The sequence below is a fragment of the Pipistrellus hanaki genome (assembly GCF_964339955.1).
Source record: "Pipistrellus hanaki genome assembly, chromosome: 13".
Lineage (NCBI taxonomy): Eukaryota > Metazoa > Chordata > Mammalia > Chiroptera > Vespertilionidae > Pipistrellus > Pipistrellus hanaki.
This window is the reverse complement of record NC_140515.1, coordinates 43,177,312-43,200,932: the sequence shown is the minus strand read 5'-3', so window position 1 is coordinate 43,200,932 and position 23,621 is coordinate 43,177,312. Positions and strand designations below refer to the sequence as shown.

The 23,621-nt window shown below is 37.6% G+C and overlaps 1 protein-coding gene across 1 annotated transcript in view; it reads right to left on the bottom strand.

The window, feature by feature from the left end:
• Positions 1-23,621, bottom strand: part of LOC311632025 (ubiquitin-conjugating enzyme E2 E2) — a 208,515-nt gene that overhangs the window by 53,280 nt on the left and 131,614 nt on the right. The gene's annotated exons all lie outside the window — the stretch shown is intronic.

Here is a 23,621-nt window from a genome sequence, read left to right as displayed (position 1 = left end):
GTAAAACAGAACAAAGAAGATTCTCTTTGTCATTCACAATCCTAAATCTACGGGGGGAAAAAGATTCAAGGACCACAGACACAGGTGAGAACACAAACATTTAATAAAGCATGAAATTACTTATGAGGTCCTGAAAAGGATAATAAGGTCATACGGCCAAAGAGATGAAATTTCAAAGCTAAAAGAGCAGCTAGAAAAAAAAAGGCTACTATCATTTGTTAACAACTTAGAAAACAAACGAGGTTCTTGGAGATCAGTAAATGTCCATCATCCATAAAACTTAGCTCAAGTATCATAGCTCATCTGATGCTTCATTTCTCTTTCTGTACCCAAAGACTCTTTATCCATACCCTCCATCCCCACACATCCCCACTAGTGTGGTTGGTAGAAGATAAGATGTATCACTTCATTTTATCACTGTGTTTTGTAACTGTTTATTTTTTCTGTTCCTCAATAGAACAGTTGTTCCTTAAGAAATAGATTTTGCCTTATCCTCAGGGCCTAGTAAGTAAATGTTTGTTGGATGATGATGGACTAACAGCAAAACAAGTGAAGCCACATGGCTGCAAGCAACAAATATATGTCCCTGGGTCTCAGAGAAACTCATTGAGGGAGATCAGGCCCATATGAATCAACTGAACTGTATTAATTTTCTCAGGTGAACAGAAGGGCAAAAATAACTTAGCTTTCCAGTGTTGTTTTTGCCATATCAAGCCAATACCAACATGTAACTGCCAGAAATTAAACTCACACCCTGTAGCAAAATGGACAACCCCATTAAGGTGTTTGGGAAAGATTTTACTGACAACAGAGATTTAGCTTCTATTTTGAAATTAATTTATATCCACAAAAATTGTATTTTTGAGCAGTATATCAGAAAAGCATGCACCTTAACCAAGTCAGAATTATTCTGGGAATGCAAGGATAGTTTAATAACAGAAAATTATTAATTTAATTTACCTTATTAACAGATTAAATAGAAAAAACCCTCATAATTTTAATAGATGCAGAAAAAATACCCAATAGGTTTTAATAGCCCTTCATGATAAAAACTCATAGCAAAAGTAGAATAGAAAGAAACTCTTTAACCTAACCTGATATAGGGCATCTATAAAAACCTTAGAGCAATTAATATATTCAATGGTAAAATATTAAAAACACACCTTTTAAAATTGAGAAACAAGACAAGGATGCTCACTACATCCAATTTGAATCATTACTGTATTAGAGATCATATTCATCAAGGCAAGGGAAAAATGTATATGGACTGAGGTGGAAGAAATAAAACTTAGTAGCAGTATTTATGTACACAGAAAAAAACTCCCCAAATCTTTAGATAATTTATTAAACTTAATATAAGAATATGGCAAAATAGCTAAATATAAGATCAATATGCAAAAATCAATTGCATTTTAATATTCCAACAAAATTAGAAAATGTATTTAAAATGCCTTTTATAGTAGTATTAAAAATATAAAGAACCTAGAAATAATTTTCATAAAAATATAAGATTATTATGAAGAAAATTATAATACTTACTGAAATACATTCAAGAGAATTAAATATAGAGAGATACAATCTTTATAATTAGGGAGGCCCAATATACTAAATGTCAATTTCCTCCAAATTGACCCAATACAATTCTAATAAACAAACTCCAACAATTTAAAAACAAAATTAAACTTGACAAGCTTATCCTAAAACCTGTTTAGAAGTTCAAAGAAAAAAACAAAACTCCTCAAACTTTTCCATGCACATATGGAAATCGGATATATATCAGAACTAATAAAGCTAGGAAAACAGTTTTGTTTTGTTTTATTTTGAAAACAGAGAAATTGGTTTCTACCTCAAAAAATATACAAACCTCAATTGCAGACAGATTAAGTACTTAAATGCAAAAGTCAAAAGTTTTAGAGTTTGACTAAAGAGACTGATGAGACAAACCCACACACTGAGAAAAGAGATTTGGATCATATAAAATTGCCCAAATTCTAGTGTTCAGAAAATATAAAATCCTGTGAACCAATAAGAAAAAGACTAATAATCCATTAGAAAAGACATAAATAGGCATTTTCAAAGTGAAGAAACATGAACGACTGATCCTATATAATAAAAATGTAATATACTAAGTGTCTGTCCGTTAGGTCAACCACTTGACCAGTCGCTATGATGCACACTGACCACCAGGGGACAGATGCTCTGACTAGTAGGTTAGCTTACTGCTGGGATCTGGCGGATCAGGACTGGGCGAGAGGGCTGGACATGCCCTGGAGCCTCCCCCTGGTCCCTCCCCACCTGGCCAGCCAACCTCCATTGTCCACGATCTGGACTGGGCAAGATGGCCCTGATCGCTGGCTGGGCTGAGGTATCCCACCTATGCCTGAATTTGTGCACTGGGCTTCTAAGTATTCATATAAAAATGCTCAATCTCATTAAAATCAGAAAAATGAAGGAAAATATAATTTGATATTATTTTAAACATATAGGCAAAAATTAATGCCTGACAAAACCAAGTGTTGATGAGGATATAAAAAAACAAGAACTCCTATACACTGCTGATGAATGTGTTCAATCACTTTGGATAAAAATGTGGACCTACCTACTTAAGTTGAATGTCCCCCAAAAATGTATACACACCTTTTTTTCTGATAGCTCCATTAATGTTTCTTTCTTTTCAGATTTAACCCATTAGGATTAATAATTATTCACTGATGAACCAAAAGATAGATATAGAGACAGTAAAGCAACAAGCAGACTGTCAAATTACAGCAGGGAGGGTAGGAAGATCTGGGGGAGATAAGAGATCAACCTAAGGACTTGTATACATGCATATAAGTACAACCAATGGACACAAAACAATGTGCAAAGACACATTTCCCCAAAACAAAGATATAATTTATCTCAGCTATATAATTTAGGCTAAATAAGGAGTCACCAAATAGTGCAATCAAGGAAGAGACTCAGAAGAAGGCTGGAGATACCTCACAAAAAGTGAGTAGTGTTTGTAGATAACTTACATTCAATTTTTGCCTAACCTAAGTTTTATCTGGCTCTCAGTCAGAACTCCAAATTTTATTGGCTCTTTGAAGTCAGTCAACTGTCTATGCAGTTAACAGCAAGTTAAATAATGCAAACAATATTATTACTCTAAGTTGGTTTATGTGGCAAAAATATATCTCTTTAAGAAAATATTTTCTGGCCTCCTCTATCATCTTAGAAATGGCATAGCCACACCACTTGGAATCCCAAAGCTTATAGCAGTGCTTCTTGAACTAATCTCTCTTCGTCTTAGTTCCCTCATTTGTAAAATGGGGCAATTATGGGAGCAACTGTAAAATTTTAGTAGAACTGTACTCACAGAGTTTGGATAATGGGCTCTATAAGGGCCCAATTAGTAAGCCTCCAAATGTTCGCTGTTTTTGTGTTTGTTGTCATGCCTTGTGGATAATATATAACTAACACATTCAAAAGTTTAATTACCTGGTGATTTTATAAGAATGGTTTCAAGATTCTAGGGCTTGAAAACAGGCCACCAAGACTGTATATAAATTATCATCTTCTTCACTGTCACCATCACCATCATAACCCTGCAAGCTAATGTTATTTAGATACAGCAGAACTTTGGAACCTACCAGAATTCATGCTCCTCCCAAGAAGTCCAATTTTTCAGACTACAATGTTTATTTAATATCAGGATTTTTTATTTAATATCAGTAAAACATAGCAATGTTTTACTATTTACAGTATTCTTAATAAGCAATATTCTTACTCTTTTAGGGTTTATTTTTTAAAGAAGAAAAATAAACACAATAACAGTTAAATTTCAAAATAAAATGCAATTAGATGAATTTGTTAAAATGCAAATATCAGTTAACAAATTACAAATTGGTTAAATGCCCAAAGTTGGTGCTTGGAGAAATTCTGTTAGGGAATCAACTTTATAAATTGTGTCTAACTTTCCATGCTGCTGCCTACAATGGATGAGCCTTATGCATAAAATATTTATACATTTATAATAAAACTAGAGGCCCAGTACATGAAATTCGTGCACAGGTAGTATTCCTAGGCCTGGCTGGTGATCAGGGCTGACTGGCAGGGCGATTGTATTTTTTGTTAACAGTGTTAACAACATAGCAAAGATAGACGAAAAGAAAATTTTAAGAAAATAATCTTTCCCAGGGAAGGTAGTAGCTAGCAAGATAGTGTCGTTAGTGATTAAACTAGCTTTCTATAAGTTATTAAAGACAGAAGGTTCTTAGTAAAAATTCATGACACCTTAGACTTCCTTGTTCCTTTCTATATTTTGTATAAGGATGTCTCTCTGTGTGTATTTAATTTTCTCAACATGTGATATGTTGCATTGAGCGCATAACTTTATAACAAAAATTTAAGAGATACAACTATTTTAAACAGTGAGCAAGGAGAAGTAGAGAAACTGGAAGCAGAAAGGAAAACTGCATGGGAAAACGATATTCTTTCTATTCCTTCTAACTCACATTTTTATAAGACACATTCACTTGTAAGCACAGATAAGTCCAGGATTCAAAAAGAAACCAGTATTTTCATATGTGTGGGTTGTTAAAAGTAAGGTTACAATTAGAAAGACTTTGGAAATCATCTAGTTCAACTTTTTCCTAACACAGAAGCAAGGTTAGAACTGGACTATAATTCCATTGAGTCGGACAGCAGGCATGAAGTCAATCAGGCCCTAGCTGGTTTTGCTCAGTGGATAGAGAGCATCAGCCTGTGGACTGAAGGGCCCCGGGTTCGATTCCAGTCAAGGGCACATGCCCGGGGTTGCAGGCTCAATCCTCAATATGGGTCATGCGGAGGCAGCCAATCAATGATTCTCTCTCAACATTGATGTTTCTAATTTCTCTTTCCCTCTCCCTTCCTCTCTGAAATAAATAAAAAATATTTTAAAAAAATAGTCAATCAGAATTACTTAAAATGCCGAATCATAGAATTTTTAATCCGTTAGTTAGCTGAAGGACTCTAGAAATAAGTTAACTGAGTTATTCTTAGCCTTTTGCCTTCTTTCTAGCATACCTCCTCCTTGCAGGAATAAATGAGCCACTTTCACAGTATGGAGGGTGGGGTAGGAAAAACAAAGAAATAATTTGAAAAAATGAAAAAGCTCCCATTGAGAATCGCTTCTGTCCAAAGCCTTCATTTCAAAAGCGATAAAATTAAGGGTCCGTAAAGTGAAATGCTTTGCCTAAGTCCACACCCAGAGAAGAAAACCTAAGCCCTCTGATCCTAAGGAAAAGCCTTTCTTTGTCACAATTGCTGCCAATTTAGAAGACTCAACAAGAGAGGCCGGTTTGGCTCAGTGGATAGAAGACTCAACAGGAAAAACTGTGTGGTTACCATTATGATAAACTGCCCTGCTTAAGATAGGAGACCTAAGACCAAGATCAACATCTGGATTTCCTTTTACCCTTTCATCTTGGGCCTGTTTCAAGACTAGATTCAGAGGTGGCAAATAGCCATTTCTATTTCGGCTATCAAATTCTTTTTGTTTCGTTTTTTAGAAATAGTGATCTTTGACTATTTTCTTCATTTCTTTAGCAAATCTACCACTTCTTGCAACACTGCTTTTGTTGTCCACCTCCCACCCCAGCCCTTAGGCATTTTCCTCTCTTTCGGGAGAGAAATAAAACAAACATCTCCAGGCACACACAGCTTCCAGAATTAGCCTCTCTCAGCTGTACTCAAAGGACAATTGGGCGTGTTGGAGCAGGTGGTGTTTCCTTATTATTTAAAAACTCCCCCACCCATGTGTGAGGCAGAGCTTTAATGTGCCTGCTGATGTTACCTGCAGGTTAAACAAGCTTTTGACAAGAGTGCCAGCCACTGCTGCCCCTCCAGTTTTCAGGACGCCAAACCTTTCTCAAAACGTTTCAGTTCTCGAAAATGTTACCCCTCATTGAGGACAGAATGCAAAGTGCTTTGGTAGCATTCCAAATGCAGCTTTCTTACTCTCTAACATTTATATGATACAAAGTCAACATTCCATTTCAGAGTTAGGATGGAGCAGATCTTAGGGACATTTAAGTATTCTTAGACAGGATAGTTAAGATTTATTTATTTGTATACCGAGTTAAGGCGGTTGCTTTCCAAGCAAGCTAAATACCTTCAATATGATATACTTAATACACTTTCCATTGGCTGAGAACACCTCTTGTTCATTGGATAGGAGTATGTTAAACAACAATTTCTTCATACACCTGCCTAATTTATTCCCAAAAGGTCAGCTGTGATACCCTACAACCTGCATGTTTTTCTCTGTATCCCTGGCCCAGCTATCTGGCTCGTCACTGTCCTCTTCCTAGCGGCCAAGGTTAGCACAGAGGAGGAAGAGGAAACAAGTCAACTGGAGGACTAATGGCAAAAGCAAACTACACACACAGATACTAAGTAAAGTCTGTTGAAGAATAATAAAGAAGCATCTTTAACGTAGGATAGTGATAAAGAAAGTGGACTATAGATCCAGAGAGCCAGGGTCTGAATACTGGCTCTGCCTTTAACTGTGTAACTTAACACAAGTTATTTAACCTCTTGCTGTCTCAGTTCCTTCATCTCTGAAAGAGTGGCTATTATAGAACTATGTGGCCATTATACGAGTTAATGTATGTAAAGGGCTTAAAACAGTGCCTAGTCCATTTATGGTTATCATCAGGTAAGTGAGAAGACAGTGGGGGTGAATCAGATCCTAAAGCAAACCCCACCCTTTAGGCCTGGACTCAAGACAGAAAAATAGGAAGAGTTTCTCTTTAGGGCTCTAATTTCCCTTCTCTGTACCTGCTGTTTGACATCTTGCATGCTACTGTCTTGTCTCTCTCTGTCTCTATCTGAAACACTATCAGGCCAAAATTACCATATGCTCTAAGCTACTATTAAGTAGTTTTAAAATTTGTGCTCACACCTCCGTGATACACACACATCAATGAAGACAGCTAAGCATAGAGAGACACTTTCTCCCCACAAGTTTAGGAGAAGAGAAGCTAAATAGCAGGCTTGTAGGAGGGAAGAAAGATGCTATGTGGCTAAAACAGACCCTGTACATAACTCAGCACTAAAAGACATTGTTTGTCAGTAAGAGGTGGTGTTTAGTGGACTTAAGAGCAAAATATTGGCTATAGGTGCTGAGACTTATTTCAGTAGTTCCTGCAGTGCCTATTATGTGTGGGCAATGTACTGTGATCTGGACAAGAGAGAAAAACCACAACAGTCCTGATCCCCAAGGGGCTTCCCTGCTGGGCAGCACGAGCAAAGGTGAGATGTATATGCTCCATGGGATTCACAGGCAAAATGCTACGAGAGCGCTGTGAAAAGAAGGACTTAATATTATACAAAGTTCATTAGTCATGGTATCCACATTGATTTTCTACAGGAGCAATTACTACCTTCCAGATTTCAGCCACTGTCTTCTCCCTTTGTAAGCAAAACAGACAGATTTTTACCGAAGATCTGCTATTTAAGAATCACCAATTTGTAGCATCCCTTAATAATTTTTGTCAATGGAGGCTACCTTTGAGGGTTGTGGTGGTTTTTGTTTTTGGCAGTGCTGCAATAGTGGAAATAACCTGCAATACCCAGCCCATCTTCCAGCATGTGCAAATAGGCAGGCTTGTTGGCTGCCAAGCAGATTTAATTTACCCACTTCTCCGTTTGCATTAACCTTTGAATAATAAAGCACAGCTGAGGCTGCTGTAAGAAACAAACCGAGGAATGAATAATTAAAAACACCTTCTCAGCCTTGGAAAGACCAATCCCTAACCATTAGGAGAGCTTTAATTGTGACTGAACTAAGCATTAAAAGGCTAATTGTGTTCTTTATAAAGTGAAACAAATGCTAAGGACATAGTGTGACTACAATATGTGTAATATATGAAAAGCAAAGCTCTGAAAGCACCCAGTAATTAGTTCAAATAAAAAAAAAGTAAGAGTAGTCTTGATTCTAAAGAAAAAAAGTACTTCTAAAGATGGGCCCTTTGATTGTCTACATACAGAAAAAAACGGCTACTACTTATAAAAAGCTATTATTCGCTTGATGCAGGTGGACTGGCTGGAGTACCACTGGAAGGGATAGAAATGTTAAAGCCAGAACAAAAGGCTGAGAATAGAATATATTACAGGAAAGCCCTATCTTCTTTGAATCTGTCAAGTGCCATGCCAGCGCAGCTGGGATAATTCTCTGCTTTTGATGAATTTAATTTTCCTTTGGAAACCCCAAACCAAATGTAGCTGATGTATTTATGTGTTAAGATCACAAAACGGTCATTGATATTTTATATACTTGATTCAAGGTGGTCAGTATCTAATATTGTATGCAAATCAGAGAGTATCCTGTTTATCTGAATAGTTGGAAACAATTATCTCTATTTCTAGACCTCAAACCAAGGGCAGGACACCCCCCAAATCAAAGAAGGCAGTTCTTCCCCCCCTCTTGCTGATTTCAAATTATTTATGGTTAATTTCCCTTAATCCAGGAATATATTTTATTTTTTAGTATGCTTTAACTTATTTTGCTAAATTTAAGGCCTTTTCCTTTACGTTTATTAAAATAAAACACACTGCCATTTAAACATTTGTCAGTGCCCTTCAAATGTTTACATTTCAGTTACTGGAAAGTCAGGGAGGTGGAAATCTTTTTTTCTCTACTAAGCAATTTTATTATTTTTTAAATGGCCACTTAATTCCTATTTTTGTGTTTCTTTTGGTTCTCCAAATCTTCTCTAATTTTTTGTATATCTAACCTAGAGATGATTCTTTGCACATCATGGGTAAATGGATGACTAAGTGAGAACAGAACTGGATTTGCTATTTTAGTAAAGACCAGCTTCTAGTACAGAAGAAAAGAAATCCTACTTTTTGTTCTCACAGATTATATTCTTAATATTTTCTTGTCTTACACCAGCACAGTCTGACTCCTCTAATTTTCAATTTAGACTCTTATTCAGATGGCAAATGACAGATCAATGCCTTTTAACTTCTGTGACTATGATTATTCACAGGTTCACCCTTAACACTTGGCTTGCCAATTTGGTGATCTTGTATGGAAATTAAGGGAAGTTAGCAGTAGAGAAAAAAAGATTTTATGTTTCAGTTATGATATTATCACATATTAGTATATTTCTCTTAGAATAAAGAGACATAAGTGTATTCTTCCTTTTACTGGGACAGTTTCAATGGGAGGTAAAACTAAAGACTTGCTAATGTGCAAACTTGGCTCATGGATTTTAAAGAGAGGTTGCATGTTACACATAGAAATCCAGAAAAAAAATTTTGAGACCTGTTTCCCTTTTATAGTTAATCATGCTTAAAAATAAACTCTTGAAAAATCATCAGATTGTTTATCAATTAGAATTTTAAGAAATGCATTTTATTGGCCCTGGCTAGATAGCTTGATTGGTTATTAGACTGTTAGAGCATTGTCCTGATACACCAAGGTGGTGGATTCAATCCCCAGTCAAGGGCACTTACAAGAATCAACCAATGAATGCATAAATAAGTGTGTCTGTCTGTCTGTCTGTCTGTCTATCTTCTATCTCTCCCGGCCCCCAAATCAATAAAAATATGATTTTTTATTCAACTTATGCTGCATATTAAAAAAATATAAATACCAAAAAACGCATTAAGAACTGAGAAGAGAACTACATATTCTTCCTAAGAATGCTGCTAAAGGACTTCAGTTACAAAAATGATTTCAGAGACTTAAGCTCTGAGATAAGCTTACGCCAGAAAGTAGGAAGTCAGTGCACTGGAAAACAACTATTCTATTCACTTGTTAGGTCCAAGAGAGTTTATGGATCCCAAAAGACTACTTGTGTACTAGCTTTAGTTCCACAATAGTAAAGAGAATAAAGTGTCATTATTAAAGCCAAATAGAGTACCTTATTTCATCCATTAAAAGAAAATGAGATGCTAGATCCTGGGAACATGATGGTAAAATACAGGTGGCTCCTCTCAAGATGTTTACTATCTACTGAGGGAAGCCAGGCGAGATAAGGGAGACTTGCAATGCCTATGCTAAGTGTTACCTGTAATAGGAATAAATACAGAGTGCTTATGGGAGCAGGAGAAAGGCTCCTCAACCAAGTCCTGAGAGATGAGATCTGAAAGATTCGGAGAAGTTACCCAAGAGGAGGGGGAAGTGGAAGGCGGGTGGAGAGAGAAGGGCAGGCAGGCAGGGGAAGAGCACAGACAAAACCCAGGAGGCAATAGAGAAGAGGAAGTCCCTTTCAGAAAACTAAGCTCTGTGTGATGCTGACCAGGAAGTGAGGCCAAACCACCTTTTAGGCAGTGGTGAGGTGGACTTATGGGGGCAAAGGGACTGACAGGTTTCAGAGAGAGAAGTGAACATGAACATACTTTCATTTTAGAGAGATCACTCCGACAAGCTGTGAGGAAGGGTCTGAGACTTGGGACATGAGGCCAGTAATCAAGGGTTAGGAGCCTGCAGATATGTAAGCGCAGATGCCCAGCTGGTTATGAAATTCAGGTGAAAGAGAGGTGTTGTGGAGCAGATTTGTGAGACAGTACTCAGTGGTTCTCTTTAGGCTCTAAAGCTTAGAGCTCCAGGAGTGGTTGTGGTTTACAGAGAACCAGCAGTGCAAAAAGAGAGAAGTTCGGGGAGAGTTCTTGTGGGAAACTCACTCACTATACTAAGAACTATGAGCATAAGATGAGGAGACTGAGAAAGAGCGACAAGAGGACAGGCAATTCAGGAGGGTCTGGCCTCACAGAAGGAAAAGAAGAGCACCTCAAGAGGAAGAAAGAGGTCAACCATCTCATAAATGGCAGAGTGGTGAAGAAAGAGAAAATTGAGAATAGTCCATCAGTTTCAGCAAAAATCAATGTTAGTGACTGAAAAAAGCAGTTTAAGTGAAATTCCTGGCATGGGTTGTGGGTTAAGGAATGCAAGCAAAATAAAGAGATCAAAGGAGACAGTGTGCTTCTCTTTCTGGAAGTCCGGATGTGAAAGGGCAGCAAGGAAAGTGGCTGGAGGAGGAGGCAAGAGGGATGTAATAGAAAGTACATGGCAAGAAGGAGGTTCAAATACAGGGAAGCATGGACACCTCTTCAATTGTGAAACAATGAGGACAGAGGAGGAAGACGGAAGACTGTGGCCCAGCTGGTATGGCTCAGTGGTTGAGCATAGACCTATGAACCAGGAGGTCATGGGTCGATTTCCGGTCAGGGCACATACTCAGTTTGCAGGCTTGATCCTTAGTAGGGGGGCATGTGGGAGGCAGCCAATCAATGATTCTTTCTCATCATTGATGTTTCTATCTCCCTTCTCCCTTTTTTTTTTCTTTCTGAAATCAATAATATATGTATTTTTGTGTATATCCTATATAATAAAGAGCTAATATGCAAATGGTCATCATGCTGTCACGTTGTATAGTCTCAGATGCTCAACACTGGGGAGAGAGGAAGGGGACCAGCCAGGCTGTGGCCCAGGAGAGGGACAAGCTGCCCACCCCGTGTTCCTGGGCGCCAGAGGCTGGGGCTATAGCCTGGGAGAGGGACAAGCCACCCACCACGCGGTCCTGGGCACCAGTGGCTGTGTCCGTGGCCCAGAAGAGGGACAAGCCACCTGCCCGCAGCTCCAGGTCCCTGCAGCTGCGGCCTGGGTGAAGCTGCCAGCCCACAGTCCCCCGTGGCTGCGGCTGGCCTGGGAGAAACTGACCTGCATCCTGGGTGTCTGTGGCCGGCCAGAAGAGGAAATTCTGGGTCCTGGTAGTGGGGCAAGGCAGAGGCAGTTAGGGGTGATCAGGCCAGCAGGAGAGCAGATAGGGGTGATCAGGCAGGCAGGCAGAGGTGATTAGGGGTGATCAGGCAGCCAGAGAGGTTAAGGGAGATCAGGCAGGCAGGCAGGTGAGCAGTTAGGAGCCAGTGGTCCCGGATTTCAAGAGGCAGTTGAACATTCCCTGAGGGGTCCCAGATTGGAAAGTCATGTATATCCTACCTAATAAAGAGGGAATATGCTAATTGACCACACTGTTGTAAAGATGGTGGAGCCCACAGGAAATAAGGAGGAGGGAATATGCTAACTGATTGCCCCAACCTCAAAGACGGCAGCACCCAAAGCCAATAAGGAGGGAGTATGCTAATTGACTACCATGCCCTCAAAGATGGCGTCACCCTGCCCCCCCAGCTCCACTGTGGTGGCAGGCGTGAGGGCTCCTGGACTGTGAGAGGGGGCAAGCCAGGCTGAGGGAACCCCCCTCTCCAGTGCATGAATTTTCATGCACCGGGCCTCTACTATATATGTATATGTGTGTGTGTATACACACACACACACACACACACACACACACACACACACACTGAGTGGCCAGATTATTATGACCTCTGAATGTATAATAATCTGGCCACTCAGTATATATCCTATATAATAAAAGACAAATATGCAAATTGTTCCCTTGACCAGGAGTTTGGCCAGCAGGCAGGCTGGCCAACAGCCCATGTCCCCTCCCCCTGGCCAGGCTGGCCAGACCCCACCCATGCACAAATTTATGCACCGGGCCTCTAATACTCTCTCTCTCTTTGTGGCCAGATTATTATTTGTTCAGAGATCATAATAATCTGGCTACTCAGTGTATATATTAGAGGCCCGGTGCACAATATTCATGCACTGAGGGGATGGGAGTCCTTCAGCCCAGCCTGTACACTTTTGCAGTCCGGGAGCCATCAGGGGATGTCCGACTGACTGCGCTTCCCCTGAGGAAGCACACTGACCAGCAGGAGGCAGCTCCAGTGTTGAGCATCTGCCCCCTGGTGGTCAGTGTGCATCATAGTGACCAATTATTCCATTGTTTGGTCGATTTGCATATTATGCTTTTATTATATAGGATGGAAACTGTAGTTGGGATGATACAATGTTAATATCACATATTTGAAACAGTCTAGTTCAAGACTAAACTGCCACCTTGGTTGTGTGATCATGGGGAAATGTGTAAATTTAAACTTTTCTAGTCTTCAGTTTATGCTCATGAAGATGAGAACAGTGGATTAGATACCCTTTACCAGTAAAGTCTCCTTCAGCAATAAAGTCTACTATTATAATTTTGTTATAATCTCATGATGTATTTTCGTGATGAGACTGTTAAAAATGTACTAAAATGTACAGGATGTTCTTACTTGTGTCTGATATAACACAGTCCCTTTGGTAAAGAGCACTTAGAACCAAATTTGCATTTTAAAGTGAGAACTAGAATCACTGTGTGGCTCAGGCATGTAACAGAAAGGTTCTCTCTGGCCTAGTCTGCCTAATCATAAAGACAGGTTGGCTCTTCTTTTGACCCCTGGGAATAATACTATTCAAAAGTAATTCTGAATAATAGAAAGCTACTAAAACATTCAGAAAAAAGCAATGTTCTTGCTACAAAAGCATTTGAGTAAAACCAAGTAAGGACTTTCCTCCATACTAAGTTTTTTCCTTTCCTTTAAAAAAAAATAATTTTCATTTAAACACAACAAAGGTTTATTCTTTGTAAGCCATTAATATAGAAATATAGTTATCAAAGTATTAAAAATTTGTGTTACAGATTAGCTTACTTATTGGATTAAATGGCAAATTTTAATCTAATCTGATAAAGCCAATAATTATTGTAATTTTGAAGCAGTAGGCAGTCAAGTATTTTGCAGTACCTAGAATAACAGTAATGTGATTTCTGTTAGTGTCAAAGAATACTTTCTTGGACCCTCTGTACCCAGCTGGCCAATTAGTGAAGAAAGTATAGAGAACAGTACCAGGAAGTAACCTGTATCCCTGCCACCTCATGGCAGGGGCCAGAATGCAGTCCCATAGACCAGCGGTCACCAACCTTCTGGACCTCACGGACCACCAGGAGCCCGAGGACTACCGGTTGGAGAATGCTGCCTTCGACCACTATCTAAGTGCTAGGAAAAAACATTTCATCAGCTCTTACTCTGAGGTCTCTCCAGTTTAGGGTTTTTTTTTTTTTTTTTTTCGGGGGGAAGGGGGGACAGCGGGGGGAGGGTGATAACTAAAGCTCATTCTCTAGTAGATTCCTTAGCAAGGGCACATGAGAACAATATTTCGATTACTGGAGTGTTTATAATTATTTGTCTGTGATAGTTATAATTGAAGGTAAATTTGACTGGGTAGAAATTGGTAGCTCACGCTTTCCTTCCATGAGTATCTTTAATATGCTACTTCATAAATTTTTCTCTAATCATCCAATTTTTGAGTTTTTTCTAATTTGTGCTATCCTGTCATTTAAAAAGAATTTTTGTACCTTGTTTTGAAGTAATAGTTTATAGTTTTCATCTATTTTATAGATTTGGGGGGGGAGCATGTTTTCACTATAAGGCATTCTTTTTGCTCCTCTTTTCCTTATAAAATTTTGATAAATTTTTTTTTAAAGTTTGAATGAAACATGTTTTCCTGTATTATAAAAGGGAGAGCTCAGGAATAGTTTTTGATTGATTCATGATTCCAGAAATCTTTCTTCTGTTGTTTCAAAAAAGATTTTTTTTTTTTAATGGCCTTCTAGTTTGTGGGACTGCCACTGCTTTTTACTGGAACATTTTCTTTCTCCTCCCATATTGTGCTGAATTTGGATTCTACTTCAAGCAGCTTTCCTCATGAGAGGATTTATTTTTTAAGGAAGGTTTAGTTTGCTTGCTTTGTTATAAAGACAGATTACTCCAGCACCATGAATCTGAATCACTTCCCAGGCCTCTTGTGTTCAGCTATAAATTAGAGCTTCCAGACATACCCACCTAGTCTTATGGCTGCTCCTGACTGGCTGGTGCTCTTCCTTGAGCATTTGCTGGCAATTTGAGGAATTTCCTCTTCAGCTGCCCTGCTTCCTTCCCTTGCTTCCACCCACAGTTACTGATCCCACATAAATCAGATAGTTGTTGGTAGTCTGTCCTTACCTGCTAATATTTGGGTGTTTGTAGGGGATACCTGGTTTTGATGTAGTTGTTATCTGTAGGTTTTGTATTTTCATATACTACAATAGTTGCTCTGTTTTATATAGAGAGATTAAAGAACAATGCCATGGCTGCCACCATCTTTCAGTAATCTTCCTAAAGTTTGTATTTTTTATTTTAAACTAATTATTGCCCCAGGTCTACTTCAGAATAGTGTAAATTGGGGCTCTAGTCATTCGAACAAGAAGGTAGTAAAATACCAGTGATTTCCAAATGGCAGTTCTTGGAAGCATGGAAGACTAATGTGTATATGTATGTGGGTCTCTGTGTGTGCATGCACTTCTGTCTTCCTTTCTTCACCCCACTTTAAACAAAGCGCATCTACTATAGACACTGTACTTCCATTAAAAATCAGTATTTTGAAACTGGTAAAACCAAAGTGAAGTGAACTGACTTTCAATAAAACCGACTTAGTATTCAGAAAGATAATTTGGGCCAAGAACCATAATCGAAGTTCAGGCAAAAAAAACCCTATCTTTATAAAAATAATCGCATGTTGCCCTAACCGGTTTGGCTCAGTGGATAAAGTGTCGACCTATGGGTCCCAGGTTCAATTCCAGTCAAGGCATGTACCTTTGTTGCAGGCACATCCCCAGTATGTGCAGGAGGAGGCAGCTGATCAGTTTCTCTCTCACTGATGTTTCTATTAGGTCGGCAACTAAGTAATTGCGTGTTTCACACATATATGGCTTCAGTTGAATTTTTAGGTTTGCAGACGTAATACAAATGTAAAACACATTATGTTATTTGATAGTTGGCTATTCAGCTGTTAATCAGTAAAAAAAGTTTTTTGATCTGTTTTGTAGGTTTCGTTTGGTGTTCGTTGAAAAATGGAAAATCAAAAGGAACATTTTCGTCATATTTTGCTTTTTTATTTCTGCAAAGGGAAAAACACATCGCAAGCTCATAAAAAGTTATGTGCTGTTTATGGTGACGAAGCCTTAAAAGAACGGCAGTGTCAAAATTGGTTTGCCAAATTTCGTTCTGGTGATTTTTCACTCAAAGATGAAAAACGCTCTGGTCGTCCAGTTGAAGTTGATGACGCCCTAATCAAAGCAATAATCAATTCGGACTGTCACAGTACAACACGTGAGATTGCAGAGAAGCTTCATGTATCACATACATGCATTGAAAATCACTTAAAACAACTTGGCTATGTTCAAAAACTCGATACATGGGTTCCTCACGAACTGAAAGAATCACAGTTAACGCAACGCATTAGCAGCTGCGATTTGCTAAAGAAACGTAATGAAAATGATCCATTTTTAAAACGACTGATAACTGGCGATGAAAAATGGGTTGTTTACAACAATATCAAGCGGAAAAGATCGTGGAGCAGGCCAGGTGAACCAACTCAAACAACATCAAAAGCTGATATTCATCAAAAGAAGGTTTTGTTATCAGTTTGGTGGGATTACAAAGGAATTGTCTACTTTGAACTCTTACCACCCAACCGAACGATCAATTCTGATGTCTACATTGAACAACTAACGAAATTAAACAATGCAGTTGAAGAAAAGCGGCCCGAATTGACAAATCGAAAAGGTGTTGTATTCCATCATGACAATGCAAGGCCACACACATCTTTGGTCACTCGGCAAAAATTAATGGAGCTTGGTTGGGATGTTTTGCCACATCCACCATATAGTCCTGACCTTGCACCATCTGATTACTTTTTGTTTCGATCTTTACAAAACTCCTTGAATGGTAAAAATTTCAATAATGATGATGATGTCAAATTGTACCTGATTCAGTTTTTTGCTAATAAAAACCAGAAGTTTTTTGAACGTGGGATTATGATGCTGCCTGAAAGATGGCAAAAGGTCATTGATCAAAATGGGCAATACATTACAGAATAAAGTTATTTAGTTCCATGAAAAAATTGTCTTTTTCTTTAAAAAATCCGCAATTACTTAGCTGCCGACCCAATAACTCTCTATCTCTCTCCCTTTCTCTCTGTAAAAAATCAATAAAATATATATTTTTAAAATATATATGTTTTAAAATCATGTTTTTCAAAGGCTTTAGAAGAAACTATACATTTACAGTCATGCCCTGTATAACAATAGTTAGTCAATGAAGAACTATAATACATATACAATGGTGCTGCCATAGATTATAATGGAGCTGGAAAATTCCTATTGCCTAGTCATATTGTAACTGTAACGATGTCATAGAGCAATATATTACTTATGTGTTTGTGTTGTTGCTGGGATAAACAAACCCACTGTGCTGGCAATCATAAAACAGCATAGCACATACAATTATGTACACTACATAATACTTGATAATGATAGTAGGTAATTGCAACTGGCTTATATATTTACTATATTATACTTTTTAATCATTATTTTAGAGTATACTATTTTTACTTACTAAAAAAGTTTGCTGTAAAACAGTATGCCATGTTTACCATGTCTCTTAATTGCATCATTTTCTCTTGCATCTGATTTAATCTCATCTTTTGTACAGTAATATACCAAACAGGCTTATAGCCCAGGAGCATACGTTATACCATGGGTGTGTAGTTGATGCTAAAATCTAGTTTATGTAAGTGCACTCAATGATGCTCACACAAAGATGAAATTGCCTAAGGACACATTTCTCAGAACGTATCCCATTTTTAAGTACTAGGACATGACTATATTATATTACTTAATATTTCTATTAACGGTGTTTAACTAGTTTTCATTCTCTCCCATTCACTATCCACTGCCAAAATTTCACCTACATTATCAAATGTGGTCCTTAAGTTTTCCAACTATTTACTTAGAACAAATGTGAAAATTTAAACTAAAATTACTCATGCTTAAAGTAATACCAGAAATCATCAACCAAATTAGATTTTTCCACTTTGTTTTACCTATTTAGAATTTCAATTTCCCTTAGAGATATTATAAATAAGATATTTACAGAATAACTTTAGAAAAAATAAAAGCAACTCCCTAAATATTAGTGTTTGTAGAGGAAGACATGACTCCTGGGTAGGACAGGCATTCTGGTATACACCACAGCATTCCACACACCTATGAAGTCAGAGCCATGGACCTGCCTTTCAGTCTCCTGGATCAAGAGACCAGCATCAGCATCTGTAACTCTGTGCAAGCAGAGAGATTTTCATTCCCCTAGATTAGGGGTGTCGAACTCAATCAGAGAAGGGGCCAAAATCTAAAATCCAGCCTAAATCGCGGGCCGAATGGTTTACTGAACAGTCATAAACTGACAATGTCATAAACTGACAGCGGAGTGCAGTGATGACAGTGCGGTGCGGGCCACATTGCAAGGCCTGGAGGGCTGGATTTGGCCCGCGGGCCTTGTGTTTGACACATGTGCCCTAGATGGTGAGTCCCTCAGGAAGCATGGACGGCTTATTCCATTATTATAATGGAATACTGGCAAACCAGAAAAAGACAGGGTGGAGCACAGAAACAAAAACTCATTTAAAGATGTACTATTTTAAGATCCTGGTATATGGTGGGTTCTAATCTGTTAGTTGGGATCTCTACATCTGATTGCTGGTAAATATGGCCTTCCCAGGAAACCACTTATTACTGTAATGCTCTTAAGTTTCCAACCTGCCTGCTAGATACCAGCTTTTGTACCTGAGGGTTCAGGTTAGTACTACTGAAGTCTAGCAGCATTTGCTTCATGGTTGCATGTCAGACAAATAGGCACTGTATTCAGAAACTTGCCAGAAGAGATAATATTCAAAGATTTGTGTGTGTAGAAAAGTTATGATACTGAAGGAAAAGAAAACTGATTTTGGGTTTATTTCAGCAATCAGAGAATTTGAGGTAAAAAACAACAACAACAACAACATGAACTGCCCACAGATTATATACACTGAGTGGCCAGATTATTATAATCTCTGAATGCATAATAATCTGGCCACTCAGTGTGTGTGTGTGTGTGTGTGTGTGTGTGTGCGCGCGCGTTAGAAACTCAGTGCATGAATTTGTGCATGGGTAGGGTCCGGCTAGCCTGGCCAGGGGGAGGGGACATGGGTGGTTGGCCTGCCTGCCTGCTGGTTGAACCCCTGGTCAAGGGAATAATTTGCATATTAACCTTTTATTATATAGGATGTACACTGAGTGGCCAGATTATTATGCATTCAAAGATCATAATAATCTGGCCACTCAGAGTATATTTTTCCAATCGGCAGAATTCTTCACTGAAAAATGGAGTGAATCAATGTTACATTCTCTTGGAACCTGTTTAATAATGTATAATATTAAGGAGAAGTCAAACTTGACATATGTATTATAAAATATAGCTCTTCTTCTACCAGTGAATTGCCTGTCAACTTGACAGGTTCAACTTTGCTTTAAGTTATTACTGACGTGCTTGATCATCCTATGAGTGCACAGTAGTTCTTAATAGGCAGAATATCCACTGGTATGACTATAAAGCTAAAGCCATAAAGAAAATATTTTTTATCAGTGCCTTATGCAATTTCAATGTATCCATTTTTTCTTTTTATTAGCTGCAACTGTTTCTTACAGGTAAGTTTGGAATCCCCAATGAGCTTAAAAATAACAATATCCATCCTTCACCTATTATCTTCTCTCAGAGGTAACTAATATAGAATGTTAGAGCTCAAAGTGATTTTGGTGATTGTCTAATTCAAGTTGTCCATTTTATTAATGAAGCAATATAGATGCATAAAGGTTTATTTAAAAATAAATACAACACTTACTCTGGGCCACAACATACCAGGCATCATACACATACATATGTTCTAATAGCCCTATGAGATGGATTTCTTGATGATCATTTAGAGAAGAGGAAATCAAGTGATACATGACTTTATCAACACAGCACATATACAGTTAATCCCAGAGACAAGAGTTAAATCTTTACAGCCCAAGTCTGTTTTAATTTTTTGTTAGTTGTTTGGTTTGGCTCCCCATTGCCTTTCATCTCCCTAATTTCACACCTAATGTTATCTGACTTGCCCACAATCATGCAACTAGAGAAATAACATTTGAATCCAGGTCTTCTGTCATCAGAGATTTTGTATATTTCTTCTTCTCCATTGCATTTCCATTCTGGGTAGTTAGGTACCCCCTTCATTAAATAGGCTTTAATGACTACTCCCTAGTGACTGCTATTTTTTCCTTAAGCTTTTCTATAGTAAGATCTTATTTAAATTATCAAGAAAAATAATTGCTGCTTTGCACTCATTTTGAAAATACATCATAGTAAACTATATGGAGCCTCTCCTTTTAAAAAAGAGCTAGCAGATAATAAGTACATTGTTGTAAGAGAAATAAGAAAACAAGATTCAAAGATTAACTATTATTTTGAAACAGGATAAAATATTCTGTAAAAAGCTTATTATAACACAAAGAATAGTTTTTATTATTGACTGTCACAAAGGTAGAAATCATCAAGACTTTGCTTATAGAGTACTTCACTGTAGAAAGTGGGTTGTGAGCTAATTATATGTATAGAATATATTATAGGCCAATATTTCCCACATATCATTTATATATACATCTGCTTATTCAGGTACTGAATGTCTGTAGTATCCTTCATTTAATGTTTCCTATAAATTAACTTTAAAAAAACAACAACACACAACAAAATATCTACACTTTAGCCCTTTAAAAAAAACACACACCTAAGTTAGCCTCAATTAAAAAATCACAAAATCATGGCTTTGATATAAAAGTTAAACATTTTTCTCAATATAAATTAAAATTAATATATGTAATCATAAATTAATTTTCCCCCCTGTACTACCAGTAATGATTCTGCATACCTCTGATGGTAAAACACTCCTAATAAGAGAATAGTTAAAAAGTAATCCTCTTTAACTATGTAAATTGTTATATGAACTTACCTGACTCTAAAGAATGTGTGCTCCTATTCATTAATGCACACCATTGCTCTGAGATTAGAAACAGTCAAACTAAAAATTTTATAAAGTGAGGCATACTACATAAATATCAATTATGTAGTATGCCTCATGAACAAGTACATGTTTTCCTTTGATAGGAGGGCTTTTATAGGTGTTCAATTAAAATGGCTAAAGTAATTCTTTAAATATGTGATGACTCTTGCCATCAGTTAAGGGAAAAAGCCAGTTGTGTTTCAGCTGGAAAGCTGAGGATGAGTAGGATCTGAAGATGAAAAGGACGGAAAGAGTTCTACAGGCCTGGCCTGCAGAGCAGCAAAAGTGAAGGTAGGAGTTAGCCGGTTCCTTTTGTTGACATTTCTGGTTCTGGCTAAAGGCTTTCCGGTTTGGCCCCTGCATATCCACTGGTGGTCTCTGAGAGGCCAGAGACATCCACTTTCATGCAAAAGTCAGGTAATGTATTTATTGGGCACCATTAATTAGTAAAAGCTAATGGGTCTTTTTGTATAAAAGTTACAGTTTCATCAGTTCTACAGTTATTTCATGACAATAGGTCTTCTAGAAATTATTGGCTTTTGGGGAGTTTTTTTTTTTTTTTTAATTTAATGTATTTTATTGATTTTTACAGAGAGAAAGAGAGAGGGATAGAGAGTTAGAAACATCGATGAGAAAGAGTCATCAATCAGCTGCCTCCTGCACACCCGCTACTGGGGATGTGCCTGCAATCAAGGTACATGCCCTTGACCGGAATCGAACCTGGGACCCTCAGTCCGCAGTCCAACGTTTTATCCACTGAGCCAAACTGGTTTTGGCGGCTTTTGGGGAGTTTTAATATGCAATAAACTATACTATACTTAGTGTGATTCAAACCACCTATTGCAGGGCCAGTAGAACTGCCTGGACTCTACCTTGGCATTGCCCTTCATTGGCTGTGTGACTGAAACAATTCTGTTTCAGTTCCTTCAATGGGGATAACATTACTTATGTCACAGGATTGTTATGAGAATTAAATGATAAGATATGTAGAAATAATAGCATGAAGTCAACAAATGTTAGCTATCAGTTGAAGCAGTATCCCTTTGAGAAAAATTAAGATGAAAATTTCAGTGTTAATGAAAGTTCAGGTTACTTGCTTTCTATAAGTGATTTTCTAAGACACAGATACATAGCTGCAGTCTTAGAGTCTATGTTGCTAATTGTATAATTTGTATATGAGACTTCACATACATTTAAACAACACTTGGTAATTAACAAAGCATTTTCTCACACATTATCTCATTTGATTCTCACCACAAACTCTAAGAAATAAGCAGTACAAGTATTATTCACATTTTGTGGATGAGGAAACTGAAGTTCAAAAAGATTATTTAGTTTTCCCACAATTAGAGTAACTGGAGTAGTATAATCAAGACAGCAACTCCACCTCTTATAATTTTTTTTCACACTTTAAGATAAAGACATGGATATTATGTAATTAAATTTTGATTTGAGGCTATCATTAGTTTGTTTTGGTTTGGATTTAAGTAGAATTTACAGAGTATTTTTTAGCATAATAAAATAAAATTCTAAGTTAGTTCTTTTACTAAAGATATATGCCTATATCTATATCTCCATCTTATTAGGCTCTAGAATAGTTTCTTATGGTTGGAAGGGCCTAAAAATAATGCAAAAACTTATGTCAATATGTCGATGTTATTCAGATGTTAAACAGATGTCCTTTCTTGGCTGGCTTACTATATTCTACTGCAGAATTTTTCTAGGTCACTACAGTTATACAACAGGGTAACTTAGGTGTTTTTGCTAAAGGTAAAATATTGGCTTTATTTTGTCTCCTTGAAATAAATTGTAAGTACTTTAAAATAACAGATTAAACAGCCACTCTACCATAAATGATACAAAATACTTTGACAGAATTGTTGATTTCACCAGTAGGGTTCTGGCTTTCCCTTCAATAACTGTCCTCATTACTATCATAGGTGATTGTTCACTTGTGCTGTTACCAGGCTAAGCTCCTCACAAGAGTTGTTGATTTTCTACTAAATGTAAGTCAGGGTTTTATGACTTACAGAGGTATCTAACAGCTCAGTGTCACAGTTTGCATGTTCTGTACATTTTAATTTATTGAGAACAGCATGATCTTTAACATATTAATTAAAACTGGCTTAATGAAAATGGCTAACATTAATTCCTCTGATTCTCTCGAGTTGAAAGGAGAGGACCATACTATTTTACAATAAATGACAATCACTACACACGAAGGGGTTTATATAACTACTAGAGTCCCAGTGCACGAAATTCATGCATGGGTAGGGTCCCAGTCAAATTCCCAGTTGAGGGGACAATTTTCATTTTAGGCTTTTATTATATAGGAAGGATATTGGAATAAACTTAAAATGGGTTAAATCTGAAACACAATGCTACAGCCAATGGTTACTCTATCATGCTGGGTTTTAACTAAAGAGAAATAATAAGCAGTTTTACTATTTTTAAAAAGCCACCTCAAAATTTTAGAGAAACAATGAGCAATAGTAAAGCAACTCATCAAATCAAGAAGCTACTCTGGGGCCCTCTCTATAGATATCTGGCATCTAGAGACCCAGAAGGTCATGGCCGAAACGTTCATGAGACCTGGCATGAAGACTACGACTATTCCTAACAACTGCTCACCTATGTAGTTTTTGTTGAAGAAATATGTAAAACAATTAGCTTACTAGCAGTCTATAATTTTTTGTCCTTTGGCTTTAAGTGAAAAGAAGAAAAGCAGAATTCCAGCAGAGCACAATGA